This window comes from Sapajus apella, unplaced genomic scaffold (assembly GCF_009761245.1).
Source record: "Sapajus apella isolate SASKATOON/1434 unplaced genomic scaffold, GSC_monkey_1.0 scaffold252, whole genome shotgun sequence".
NCBI lineage: Eukaryota > Metazoa > Chordata > Mammalia > Primates > Cebidae > Sapajus > Sapajus apella.
This window is the reverse complement of record NW_022437192.1, coordinates 296,930-309,560: the sequence shown is the minus strand read 5'-3', so window position 1 is coordinate 309,560 and position 12,631 is coordinate 296,930.

Here is a 12,631-nt window from a genome sequence, read left to right as displayed (position 1 = left end):
GGGCGGCGGGCGACGGGCGGGGGGCGGCGGGCGGGGGGCGGGCCGAAGGCTGCGGGGCCGGCGCGCTCCGCCCTTGGCCGGGGCGCGAGGAGGGGGCGCAGGGAGTGGGCGCAGGGGGCGTCCGGCCCGGCCCCCCTGCCTCCCCGCCTCCCGGCGCGCCGCTGCCGCCGCCGCCCCCGCACCGCGCCCGGGCTGCGCTGTGGGAAGCACGGGAGGGGACTTATTATTGTTTTTAATTTTTTGAGACTGAGTCTCAGTCTGTCGCCCAGGCTGGAGTACAGTGGCGCAATCTCGGCTCATGCAACCTCTGCCTCCTGGGTTCAAGCGATTCTTCCGTCTCAGTCTCTCGGATAGCTGGGACTACAGGCCTGCATCACTAGCTAATTTTTGTATTTTTAGTACAGATGGGGTTTCACCATATTGGCCAGGCTGGTCTGGAACTCCTGACCTCATTAGCCGCCCACTTCAGCCCGCGAAGTGCCGAGATTACAGGCCTGAGCCACCACGCCTGGCCCCTGCTCTATTATTTTGAAAGAGAGTTTGTTGTTTAAAAGAACCTGGCTCCTCTCGCCCTGTTTCTTTTTTGCCATGTGACATGTCTGCTTCCCATTCCCCTTCCACCACAAGTAAAAGGCTCCTGAGGTTTCACCAGAAGCTGCAGAGATGCTGGTGCCATGTCTGTACAACCTATACATCCATGAGCCAAATGAATCTCTTTTCTTTATAAATTACCCAGTCTCGGGTATTCCTTTATAGCAACACAACATGGACTAACAAGTATTGGAGCTATTTCTACTCAATTTTGGAATTCAGCTTCCCTGTGTTTGCTTTGTCTCCGGAATCCCCTCTAAATTGCCAGCTGTTCTGTTGGCCCTACATCCTGCCTTTTCACCCCTCAGTCCAGCAAGATTTTTGCTTTCTTCTGCCTGTGTTGCTTGCAGGTTGACAAATGCAAGCAGTCCGTGTAACTGCAGACTTTCAGATCTTGCCAGGGTTATTTCTCTCTTTCAAGGGTAAACCTCCCTCTGGATTCCCTCTGATTTTTCCCCAGGCTCCCCGAGTGTCTCACACCCACGGAGAGTTAAGTGTTCAACCAAGGATGTGGGCATAGTTTATACTCAGATTTTGAATCTGAATTCTTCAGCAGATCTGTTTCAAAATTGCTTTTTACATTTTTGGCTTACTTGAGCTTTTAACTCTATAAACTGCCCTCTTGAGCCATTAGTACTGCAGTTATCTGCTGAGAGGTTGAAGCGAACTCATAGGTAAGGAGGAAAGGCCACAAACTTGCAGTTTCTACCCAATAGAGTAATCTTTCAAGATCAAAGCTCTATCACATTTCTGCTTGCCTTTGTTTTCCAGTGACTTCAAATATTTATTTTTAGTGTTTTGTCCAGTTTTCACGTTGCTATTTAGAGGAACACTTGCTGATCTATCTCTTCATGTTGCCATTACTGGAAGTTCTGTCCTGAAAGAGACTTTTGGGAGAAAATGTCACAGCTCACAATTCAATCTTGTGAGACAAATAAGGATCCAGGCACCAGAGATTCCTTGCTCAGGCTTTTCAAATTGAAGTAAGATGAGGCCTGGTGTTTGTAACCCCAAATTTCTAAAGAAATCACTGACTTTATACAACCCCCAATGATAAAGAAGGACACCCTACATAGGTTGGCCTCATTACTATTTAAGACAGCACATTCCATACCTGAGAAATTTCTGACTCTGTAAATCAAGCCACCAACACTGCAGCTAAGTTTGAATGGAGGCCAAGGACGTATCTCAGTGAAGTGTGAAGCAAGCACTGCCTATGTCCTCTACCCTCTCTTAAAACCATGAAGTCACATGTGTCTTCATTCAGTCCTACAGCTGGTTGGAAGCTGTTGGCAATGAGACTCCCTCATTATGCAGGTCCTGGGCTTTTCAACTTAAAGAATTTCTCCAAGATTGGAGTACAAGCTCTTTGAAAAATCACTGCGCTGATGTTATTAAACCCTAAGGTAGATAAATAATTTCAACAAAGAAAAATTGTGATTTCTTAGCTTGTGAGGGAATTTCTCTGAACCAAAATCTGTTAAGTTAGTACAAGTGCAAAATGTACCATAAGAAATGGAAATGTCGTTCTGATCCAGGCAGGCATCAAGCATATCTGCCATTTGGCCTAAATGCTTCCTTTGATGTGTGTGTGTGTGTGTGTGTGTGTGTGTGTGTGTGTGTGTGTGTGAGAGAGAGAGAGAGAGAGAGAGAGAGAAACAGGCATAGGAGCTCACTGCCCAAGTTCCAGGGCTTTGAAGAAAAGCTCTATTCTTTATTCTCCCACTAAATAACAGTTCCTGGCTTGCTGCTGGGCCCTCGTAGATTCTGAATGCCCTGATCATGACACAGCAAATGACCAAGTGACTTGAGATGTCCATCATGACCTGGGTTTTATTTATTCACTTATGTTCATCAGCACTCAGTCATCAGGAGGAAGTGGACATATAAAGTGTATAAACATACAGTGTCAGACTTGAACAGGTCTTCAGCTAAGTTGCCTCATAATGTGTACTATATTCCTAGTATTCTTATTATTGCTGGTAAACACACTCTCCCTTGTCTCATCCTTGGGGTCTTGAGGAGTTCCCTAGGGACTGTTGACTATAGAAAAAGAAATTTAAATATGATTCGAATATCCAAAAGTGGACTTTGCAGCATTACAGCCCTTTTCAGGAATCGTCATAAAGAAGAGTGGAAGGGACAGTACCTCCAGCAGATAGATTTTCAATCAGACCATCTGGAAGTTCATTTGGCCTAAATCAATGTCTTGTTGTTACATCCTTATCAATGCATGGGTAGTGGCTAATAGTTTGCTCAGATATTCATTGACTCCAAAGGAACAAGATGGGAAGGTTTGTGATAACGAGCTTTAAGGATAAGGTATGAACTGCTAATGTAGCACATTAGGTATCCACACCCACTCTCATGCAAACAAAAATGGATTATCACAAGATAAAATACATTATAAAAGCCCTGAGGGCTTTCATATCAGGAAAACTGCCTAATAAAAATCAGGGAACTCTGATTTACTTTTGTCCTGAGTTCATTTGCTCAATGTAGACAAGATAAGCTTTGGTGTCCATGGCCATATAAGGCATTTGGAATAGGAGGCAAAACTTAAGTAGCACTCTAAGTAGAAAGTCTCTTAGGATGATCTCCTCCATTTTTCTGGGACCCCCTAAGGTCACTTTCTCAGTGTAAGTAAGGGAAATGCCCCATGCTCAAAGGTCTGCAGGGACAGCCGCCTTGGTGCTGTGTGGAACTGGGAGTAAACACAAGTGGCCCCTCACATGTATTTGCAGCCTAAGTTCACTTTACCTGGATTGTCTGAAAATCATCGTCATAAATTCTGTTTCTAGTGGGCCAGACTCCAAGGAACCTGCCAAAAACCAAAAATCACACACAAAACAAACACAAATGCTCTCTGGAAGAAGATGCCATCATCCACATTTTAAAATTTCATAACACATCAAGTCATGAATTCTGTTTCTAGTGGGCCAGACTCCAAGGAACCTGTCAAAAAACAAAACTCACATATGAAACAAACACAAATACTCTCTGGAAGAAGATGCCATCATCCACACTTTTAAAATTTCATAAAATTATTTCATAAGTAAAGTGAGCACTTAACAGGGAAACAACAACAAAACAGTTAAGAAGACACAAGTCACCATGAAACACCAAACAGCAGAATAGGAAGAATAGTATATAAAATAGCACCGCCTACTGTGATTTAAAAACAGGCTTTAAAGGACTTTCAGTTAATGAGAAACTGTAAATAATGTTCAGGAAATTTTGAAAAGACAAATACACAACATTTAGAAATGAAAATATAATAATATAAAAATCAAGTCTCAATGGATTTTTTCCAAACGTAGACAATTTGACACAAACACACCTTTACTAAGGGGAGTCCTGAAGAATATGCTTCAGGCAAAAGGGGAAATCCTGGTTGGAAGATATAAGATAAAAGAAAACAAAAACATAAAATAAACAAAAGACAAAAATGAAAGTAAATGCTTTGTTAAATTTAAATTAAGGTGAGGTTAAAAAGGATAGCATATGAGTTTTGAGGGGATATATAGTTAGCTGAAATATATCTTTATTCTCTCTTGTCCATACCATAATGCTGGATTTCTTTTCTTTGCATTCTGATCTAAAATTTCAGGATAAACTTCTAGCTCATAATGTGGTCTAATTGGATTTTGTTTTGTAATTTTAATATAGGGCATATAAAGGGAATATTTTGTGGGTCTGCATCATCCTTCCAAGGATTGCTGAATCCTTGTAAGTGATGCATGTACAAAGTCATATGTAGAGTTTTCACTAGTGCAGTTTTCCACAATAAGAATGTCGTTTATGAAAGTGGTGGGGCCTGCCAGTTTGTCTTTCAGAACCATGGACAGTTCCGCACGTCCTGGGATGTAGGGAGCAAGAGTCTTCTTGGACCTAGATACCATGAAACATCAGAGGAAAAAGTTTAAGATGAACCTTAATAGTCATGAAATTGTGATTTTAAATATAGTCAGTAACCACAGTCTCAGATACTGCATTCTTTTCACCCCTCTTCCTGCTCCGAATACATACTTTATTAGGCATGTATTTCGTGATCGTTGTCATAGAAGGGCCTGTTTAATGGTAACCTTCAGAAACTAGAAACCCCAGGACAACTAACATAACCAGATCTATGCAGCTTCACGGTCATTAGTATAGGGCGTATAAAGGGAATGTTCATGATCATTGTCACAGAAGGGCCTGTTTGAGCAGAAGATGCCACTTTAGGTCTGTCTTGGCATGACACTACAGTGGCTGAAGAGCAATAGATTAGATTTAGAACAAAACTGCCTGGAACTGAATTCTGGCCTCCAATCTTCATAATTGTGTTACCCTAGGCAAGTTACTTAACCTTTCTGCACCTAATTTTCTTGAACAACTTACCCATACTTTCTAGACTTCATTTCATTCCTTTCCTTTTCTTTTCTTTCCTTTCATTTTCTTTTATCTCTTTCTTTCTTTCTTTTCTTTTCTTTTATGTCTTCCTGTCTTTCTTTTTGATGGAGTTTTACTCTTTTTGCCCAGACTGGAGTGCAATGGCTCAATCTCGGTTCACTGAAACCTCTGCCTCGTGGGTTCAAGTGATTCGCCTGCCTCAGGCTCACAAGGAGCTGGGATTACAGGCACATGCCACCACTCCTGGATAATTTTGTATTTTTAGTAAAGATGGGGTTTCACCATGTTGGCCAGGCTGGTCCAAAACTCCTGACCTCAGATGATCCATCTGCCTCGGCCTCCAAAGTGCTGGGATTACAGGCGTGAGTCACTGTACCTGGCCTAGGCTTCATTTATTTATTATGGATAAGAACATTCTTTTCATGTGGTGATGATAAACACTGAACAAAATAACCTATGTAGGCACTTAAGCCAATGCTTGGAATACAGCAAGTGCCCTTTCAATGCAGTCATTATTATTATTATTTGAGACGGAGTCTTGCTCTGTCACCAGGCTGGAGTGCAGTGGCGCAATCTCAGCTTACTGCAACCTCCACCTCCTGGGTTCAAGTGATTCTTCCTCCTCAGCCTCCCGAGTAGCTGGGACCACAGGCATGTGCCATCACGCCCAGCTAATTTTTGTATTTTCAGCAGAGACGAGGTTTCACCGTGTTGGCCAAGATGGTCTTGATCTCTTGGCCTTATGATCCGCCCGCCTCAGCCTCCCAAAGTGCTGGGATTACAGGCGTGAGCCACCACGCGCAGCAGACTTTATTATTATTATAATTGTTGCTTTTGTTATTTTTCTTTTTTTTTTTTTTTTTTTTTGAGACGGAGTTTCACTCTTGTTACCCAGGCTGGAGTGCAATGGTGCGATCTTGGCTCACCGCAACCTCCGCCTCCTGGGTTCAGGCAATTCTCCTGCCTCAGCCTCCTGAGTAGCTGGGATTACAGGCACGCGCCACCATGCCCAGCTAATGTTTAGTATTTTTAGTAGAGACGGGGTTTCACCATGTTGACCAGGATGGTCTCGATCTCTTGACCTCGTGATCCACCCGCCTTGGCCTCCCAAAGTGCTGGGATTACAGGCTTGAGCCACCACGCCCGGCCATGCTTTTGTTATTTTTCATGTAATACATTGAGAAAGTTTCTTTTTTACAGGTTCCCATGAAGGCTCTCCAAGGACTTGTTGAATAAGCAAGATTTGTTAAGATTGTAAAAATTCTCTAGTCCAACTAAAATTTTACAGAAGTTCCCAATATATTTCTTTCTTTTTTTTTTTTTTTTTTTTGAGATGGAGTCTCGCACTGTTGCCAGGGCTGGAATGCAATAGCACAATCTCTGCTCACTGCAACCTCTGCCTCCCAGGTTCAAGTGATTCTCCTGCCTCAGCCCCAGTAGCTGGGATCACAGGTGCCTGTCACCATGTCTGGCTATTTTGTTTTGTTTTGTTTTGTATTTTTAGTAGAGACAGGGTTTTGCTATGTTGGCCAGGCTGGTCTTGAACTCCTGACCTTGTGATCCTCCCACCTCGGCCTCCCAAAGTGCTGGGATCACAAGTGTGAGACCCTGTGCCCAGTCATGTTCTCAATATCTTATCCACAGATTTCCTTTGATTTCAGAGTATTAGTCTTGGTTAGGGGCATCTTCTGGAGTTATAGTGCAGTCCTAGTACTTTGGGAAAAAAGTTATTTCAATAAAAGTAAAGCTCAATAATGTGTAAGCTGAGAGTTTCAAGATGTTTAATCTCTGAATCAAGGGTAGAGCATTTACTTTCTCAATGGAAAGCAGAGAATGTACCAATTGCAAGGCAGTAAAAGAAATATGTGTTTGCTTATTGTCAGTGCTAATAACAGTGTTTTTATTAGTCAAATGTCTTGTGTAGTATGTTCTTCCCAATAAATAGCTTTAAAGGCCTCTGAAAGAAAGGACCTCTGGCCAGCACCATCCTCCAAGTCAAATGGGAAGAATCAATTAAGCAGAGGATACACCAATTAATTCGTGAAAAGTTCAAGCTTCAAGTTTTACAGAATTAAGTCCAATAATGAGAAAAGAATTGGACATAATATTCAACATATATCTTGAACATAGAAGGTGACATTTAGCTTTATAGGTCCCTGAGAATGTTTTACACTTTACTTCGATGAGATGTGTTGAGCACACATTTGCTGTGTTAGGTATTTTTGCAAAAGTATCTCATAGGTGTCTTTGCATAGGTACTCTGAGGTTGCCTTCATAAAAGATAAGTTAGGCTGGGCGTGGTGGCTCACGCCTGTAATCCAAGCACTTTGGAGGCCAAGGCGGATGGATCACCTGAGGTCAGGAGTTCAAGACCAGCCTGACCAACATGGTGAAACCGTGTCTTTAAAAAAGAAGAAGAAGAAGAAGAAGAAGAGGAAGAGGAAGAGGAAGAGGAAGAAGAAGAAGAAGAAGAAGAAGAGGAGGAGGAAGAAGAAAAAGAAGGAGGAGGAGGAGGAGGAGGAGGAAATTTTGTGACATCCTGCACTAATATTTTTCAGTATATATTTCTACCACTTGTTATTTCAAAATATGATTTCTAATTCTATATATATTCTACTGCAATTACATTATATATATGTAATATTCATGGTGCTTTATACACATGAACACACTTGATCCTTACGATCCTGTACAGTTGTTAGGGAATAACTCATTATTCTGTTTTTACTAATAAATAAAGCCTAAAAAAGATTAAATAAAACCCCAAAGGTGAGAGTTGTGAGCTCCTGGTCGTACCGATCCCTTCACCTTCAAAACTGTCCTCGCTCCTCTCCTTTAACAATATGGGGGGGCAATCAGATTGATGGTATCCTCTTATCCTAATAATTAACTGACTGAACAGAAAGATAGACAGACACTGTGGTAGACAATCTAGTATCAGAATTTTAAAACTTTATTCTGTCATTTCCATGTAGGTTTTTGTTTGTTTGTTTGTTTTGTTTTGTTTTGGTACATATAAGAACATGAAAGACAATGTTTGGGGAAATTGAATTGTAGCACTTAATGCAATTCCTCCAATTAGTAAGCTGTCAATACTTGTTAAATAAATGTATATACGAAGGTTAAAATTTGGAAGGGATGGAAGGAAGTGTAAGCAAGAACAGAACCACAAAGCTTCTTTATCCCTTAGATAAAATGATGAAGTGTCCGTAAGTGAGGGGAGACCGGTGGGGCTAAGAAAAGGAATGTTTGGGAAAACTGCCAGAATGTGGGGCCTGACCTCTTGTGGAGGAGAGGGTGAGAAGCAAGGTAGCTCGCAGATTGACTGAGGAAAGCAGAAACTGGGAGGACTGGAGTGTGGTGTTGTGGTCATCAACCCCAGATCCATTGACTAGATGCTCACAGTTCTCCAAAAATTTTTAAAAGAGTGAAGTGTTCTGCTTCTGGATCTTGATTCTGTAGGCCTAGGAGGGGGCCAGAAATAGTTTCTTATAAAAGATTCTCCATAGGATTTGGCATGACTCTGCATTCTAGACTTTGGTGTAACATCCAGGCCAATATAGGGATGGCAAAAAGAAGGATTCTACCTATAGAATGCCCTAGAGAGGTTGAGGGCAATAAGATTAAGGAAAGCCCACTCTGTTGCAACTAGAGGTGACTGCTGACACTTGAGAACTGACAAGAAGGTCAGAATGAGCAAAGGTGTGGAAGCAGAGAGAGTGATGGATAATCAGGGGGCAGTGAGTAGACTGGCCTGGCAGGAGCATGTTCTTAAAATGGGGGTGGGGAACTTTGGAGCTGTAGGGTCAGAGGAGGCCAAAGGAGAAGCTTGGCATTTATAAGTAGGCTTATGTTAAATTAAATATTTGAGTAGGACTGAGGTATGAAAGAGTTATGATGTTGTGTTCAGTGGCCAAATGACTAAAGTCGAGAATGTTTTCAACTCAACCTGACTGAGCTACATGGAAGATTTGTTAACTAGATATGAAGGGAATGGAGACAAATTCCTTACTTAGTTTCTCCAGATGATGCTTTCTACCAGTTCTCAAGTGGTAGAGCCAGGACTATCAGGCTAGAATAGCTCTTGGGCTGGAGTACAAGGGTTGTTTTAGGGACAGAGGAATTTAGAGGCAGAGAGGGAACCTCTGAGACTGCGAAAGTAAGTCTCAGAGAAAGTAAGTCTCTGCAGAGGAGGATGTAGATTTATAAGACTCAATCCTGCACATTAGTTAATGATAGCAAGTGTAGTTGGGCTGGTCGACCTCTGATTGATAAGCAAAGATTCCACGGTGGCTGTGCCTGGAGAAGCTGAATTTCAAATGTTCTGAGGTAGGGAACAGCTTTTTTTCAGGAAAACCACCACACTCTAGTATCAGATTTTAGGAATAAAGTGTTCCATATAGGAATCAGAGACTATACTAATGTTTGAAAATCTAGGGGAGCAAATGTTGATGAAGTCACGTTGTAGACAGAGTAAAGGTCTCCCAAGATGTCTATGTCCTAATCCCTGGAACCTGTGAAAATGTCAACTAATATGACAAAAGGAAGTTTTCATATGTAATTATGTAATTAAATTGAAGCTCATGAGATGGGAAGATTATCCTGGATTATTCAGGCAGGCCCAATACAATCACAAGGGTCCTTATAAGTGAAAGAGGTAGCGGTGGAGTCAGAATTGGAGAAGGAGATGTGACCACAGAATCAGAGGTCAAAGTGATGGGAATGTTGACCTTAGAAGATGGAGGAAGGGGCCACAAGCCAAAGAATTCAGGCAGCCTTGAGAAATGGAGAAGGTGAAGAAACACATTTTTCCCTCAGAGCTGCCACAGGAATGCAGCCTTGATGACACCTTATTTTAGGCTGGAGAGACTCATTTCAGCTCCGACCTCCAGAACTGTAAGATATTACATTTGTGTTGTTTTAAACCACTACAGCAGGAACAGGATACTAATACCAGTCACCATTGGACCTCTTGGAGGCTGCAGCTGTCAGGGAAGCATGTGCTGAAGCCCTCACCCTGAAGCATAGGTGGGAGGTTCCCAGAATCCTTCTGGGAGATTGCTGTCATTCTCCAGAACCTCTGAGAAAGCTCCTACCGTTCATCTCGGTCTGCACAGGTAAAGCAGGTGGGTCTTCGGCTTAGCACAGAAACCATCAAGAACCTCACATCTGCCTACTCTTCTGCCTGCAGCCCACTATTGATGGGTAGAGGCCTGTCCCTCCATCTCTTCTTGGCACCACATCTCATGCAAGTTTCTCCAACTGGAAAATGTGATCCAGAACTATACAGAGAAGGGGATTCTGGGAGACATACTCCTTGCTTCTCTGCAGAGAAGGAGGCTGTTGATTTGATAAGACACAATCCTGCACATTAGTTAATGATAGTAAGTGTAGATGGGCAGGTTGACCTCTGATTGACAAGCAAAGATTCCACAGTTGATATAAAGTAGTGATGTATTTAAAAGACTTGTTTTAAACTCAGCAAATATTGTGTATGATGTGTCAGGGATTATGAAAAGAATGAACTCATGGTTTATGCTATTTACCTCAGTATTACTGAAGAAGGATATTAGAAGCCCATGGATCCAGCTGGAACTATTTTATTTTATTTTATTTTTATTTTGGAGATGGAATCTTGTTCTGTCACCCAGGCTGGAGTGTAGTGGTGCCAACTTGGCTCACCACAACCTCCGCCTCCCGGGTTTAAGCAATTCTCGTGCCTCAGCCTCCTGAGTAGCTGGGAACTACAGGCACATGCTACCATGCCCAGCTAATCTTTTGGTAGAGACAAAGTTTTACTGTATTGCCCAGGCTGGTCTCAAACTCCTGAGCTCAGGCAATCAGCCCGCCTTGGCCTCACAAAGTGCTAGGATTATAGGCATGAGCCACCACACTCAGACTGAACTTATTTATTTATTTTTTTAGCTTTTATTTTAAGTTCAGGGGTCCATGTGTAGGTTTGTTATGTAGGTAAACTTGTGTCATAGGGATTTATTGTATAGATGATTTCATCACTGAGGTATTAAGCCTAGTACCCGTCTTTTTTTTTTTTTTCCTAATCCTTGCCCTCCTCCCAGCCTCCAATAGGTCCCAGGGTCTGTTGTTCCCCTCTTTGTGTATATGTGCTCTCATCATCTAACTTCCACTTATAAGTGAGAACATGTGGCATTTGGCTTTCTATTCCTGCCTTAGGAATAGAAAGGATATGTTTTCTAAGAATAATGACCTCCAGCTCCATTCATATGCCTGCAAAGGACATGATCTCGTTCTTTTTTATAGCTACATAGTATTCCATGGTATAGGTGTACCATATTTTGTTTATCTAGTCTACCATTGATTGACATATAGGTTGATTCCATGTCTTTGCTATTGTGAATCATGTCACAATGAGCATACACACACATATATCTTTTTAACAGAATTATTTATATTCCTTTGGGTATATAACCAGTAATGGAATTGCTGGGCCGAATGGTATTTCTGTTTTCAAGTCTTTGAGGAATTGCCACATTGTATTCCACAATGGTTGAACTAATTTACACTCCCACCAACAGTGTATAAGCATTTCTTTTTCTCAGCAACCTGGCCAGCATCTGTTACTTTTTGACTTTTTAATAATAACCATTAAGACTGGTGTGAGATGGTATTTCACTGTGGCTTTGACTTGCATTTCTAGAATAATCAATGATGTTGCATTTTTTTCATATGATTATTGGCTGTATGAATTTCTTCTTTTGAGAAATGTCTGTTCATGTCCTTTGCCCACTTATTAATGGGGCTGTTTGTTTGCTTTTCTTGTAAATTTCTTTAACTTCCTTTTAGATGCTGGATATTAGACCTCTGTCAGGTGCATAGTTGGAAAAACTTTCTCCCATTGTGTAGGTTGTCTATTTACTCTGTTGCTAGTTTCCTGTGCTGTACAGAAGCTCTTTAGATTAACTAGATCCCATTTATCAATTTTGTTTTTGTTGTAATTGCTTTCAGTGTCTTCATCATGAAATATTTTCCCATTCCTATGTCCTGGATGGTATTGCCTAGGTTGTCTTCTAGGGTTTTTATAGTTTTGGGTTTTACATTGAAGTCTTTAATCCATTTTGAGTTAATTTTTGTTTATGGTGTAAGGAAGGGGGTCCAGTTTCAATCTTTTGCATATGGCTAGCCAGTTATCTCAGCACCACTTAGTGAATAAGGAATCTTTCCCCATTGCTTGTTTTTGTTAAATTTGTCAAAGATTAGATAGCTGTAGGTGTGCAGCTTCATTTCTGAGTTCTCTATTCTGTTCCATATGTCTATGTGTCTGTTTATGTACCAGTACCATGCTGTTTTGGTTATTGTAGCCCTGCAGTATAGTTTGAAGTCAGATAGTGTAATGCCTCCAGCTTTGTTCTTTTTGGTTAGGATTGCCTTAGCCATTCAGGCTCTTTTTTGGCTCCATATGAATTTTAAAACAGCTTTTTCTTTTCTTCTTTCTTTTCTCTTTCTTTCCTTCCTTCCTTCCTTTTCTTTTCCTTCCTTCCTTCCTTCTTTCCTTTCTCCTTCCTTCCTTCCTTCCTTCCTTCCTTCCTTCCTTCCTTCCTTTCTTTCTCTCTCTCTCTCTTTCTTCTTTCTTTCTTTCTTTCTTTCTTTCTTTCTTTCTTTCTTTCTTTCT